This window comes from Staurois parvus, unplaced genomic scaffold (genome assembly GCF_062004578.1).
Source record: "Staurois parvus isolate SC_StPar_1 unplaced genomic scaffold, SC_StPar_1.0 ptg002394l, whole genome shotgun sequence".
Taxonomy (NCBI): Eukaryota; Metazoa; Chordata; class Amphibia; order Anura; family Ranidae; genus Staurois; species Staurois parvus.
In genome coordinates this window covers 38,430-40,324 of record NW_028320190.1, presented here as the reverse complement: position 1 = coordinate 40,324, position 1,895 = coordinate 38,430, and the positions used below count along the sequence as shown (strand labels likewise).

The 1,895-nt window shown below is 52.1% G+C and overlaps 1 non-coding gene across 1 annotated transcript; it reads right to left on the bottom strand.

The window, feature by feature from the left end:
* Positions 1 to 1,490: 1,490 nt before the first annotated feature.
* On the bottom strand, positions 1,491 to 1,676 carry LOC149431133 (U2 spliceosomal RNA). The gene has a single exon (XR_016309373.1). It is a non-coding gene; the product is annotated as a U2 spliceosomal RNA (small nuclear RNA).
* Between the last annotated feature and the right edge of the window lie 219 nt (positions 1,677 to 1,895).

Sequence of the window (1,895 nt, the reverse complement as noted above, 5' to 3'; positions counted from 1 at the left end):
CAAAACACCAACACAAAAAAGCTCACTTACAGTAAGGGGTGTGCTTTTGTGTCCCCCCCCCCCCCCGAAGGGGTAGGGCCTCCACCCTGCTCCCCCATGGCACAAGGGTCCTGACAGGAACAAATGGTTTCTACATGGTCCGCCTAGCTAAAATTCCTGGTGGACCCATTTCCTTGTGCCATCCCCATGTCTTACTAAGAGCACCCCTAGGGCAACCACTCCCAAGGGGCACAGCTCTATAGACTTTCTGCCTCCCTGGCCCCTGCCCAGACAAGGCTGACCTGTTAAAATCAAGAGGAACCGGGTCCATCTGGTTTTCCCGGGGGTACAACTGCGTGTGGGTGCCCTGGTTTCTGTTCCAGCTGGTACTAGCCTTCAAAGCCCCCGTCATACCAGCAGGGGTACTCTACAGCCAGCCATCCTCACCAACAGGCAAGAATGACAGTGGAGCGCCCCTACTGGACACTGATGAGAACAAACGGCCGAGACGTTAACCCTGCTATTTTTTTTTAAGTCCGCGGAGGTTCAAAAAAACCCGAAAAAACAGTAAATGAACAAAAAACATGCAAGTGCAATACACCAACACAAAAAAGTGCACTTACAGTAGGGGTGTGCTTTTGTCCACCCCAAGAAGGGGTAGGGCCTCCACTCTGATCCCCCAGGGCGCAAGGGTCCTGACAGGAACAAATGGTTTCTACATGGTCCACCCAGCCAAAAGTCCTGGTGGACCCCTTTCCTTGTGCACGTGGGATCCCATCCCCATGTCTTTCTAAGAGCACCCCTAGGGCAACCACTCCCAGGGGGCACAGCTCTATGGACTTTCTGCCTCCCTGGCCCCTGCCCACACCATGTAGACCCATTCAAATCAGGAGGTACCGGGCCCATCTGCTTTTCCAGGGGGTAAAACTGCTTGTGGGTGCCTTGGTTTCTATTCCAACTGGTACTAGCCTTCAGAGCCCCCATCATACCAGCAGGGGTACCATACAGCCATCCATCCTCACCAACAGGCAAAAATGACGGCGGAGCGCCCCTACTGGACACTGATAAGAACAAAAGACCGAGAAGTTAACCCTGCTATTTTTTTTTAAGTCCGCGGATGTGCGAAAAAATGAAAAACAGTAAATGAACAAAAAAACATGCAAGTGCAAAACACCAACACAAAAAGTGCACTTACAGTAGGGGTGTGCTTTTGTCCACCCCCCCCCCCCCCCGAAGTGGTAGGGCCTCTACCCTGATCCATCATGGCGCAAGGCTCCTGACAGGGACAAAGGGTTTCTACATGGTCCACCTAGCCAAAAGGCCTGGTGGACCCCTTTCCTTGTGACCAGCCGAAGCGCACGTGAGATCCCATCTGCATGTGTAAATAAGAGCATCCCTGGGGCAACCACTCCCAAGGGGCACATCTCCATGGACTATATGCCTCCCTGGACCCTGCCCAGACAAGATAGGCCTATTCAAAGCAGAAGGAAAAGGGCCCATCTGGTTTTCTCGGGGGGTAAAACTGCCTGTGGGCGCCCTGGTTTCTGTTCCAACCTTCAGAGCCCCATCATACCAGCAGGGGTACTATACAGCCAGCCATCCTCACCAACAGGCAAGAATGACGGCGGAGCGCCCCTACTGGACACTGATAAGAACAGATACTACACTTGATCTTAGCCAAAAGGCAGAGAAGTTAACCTTGCTGTTTTTATTTCTTTTTCCAAGTCTGCGGAGGTGCAAAAAAAAACCATAAACCCATAAGTGAACAAAAAAAGTGCAAGTGCAAAACGCAAACACAAAAAAGTGCACTTAGGGGTGTGCTTTTGTTCACCACCCGAATGGGTAGGACCTCTACTCTGATCCCCCGGGGTGCAAGGCTCCTGACAGGGACAAACGGTTTCCAACATGGTCCACCT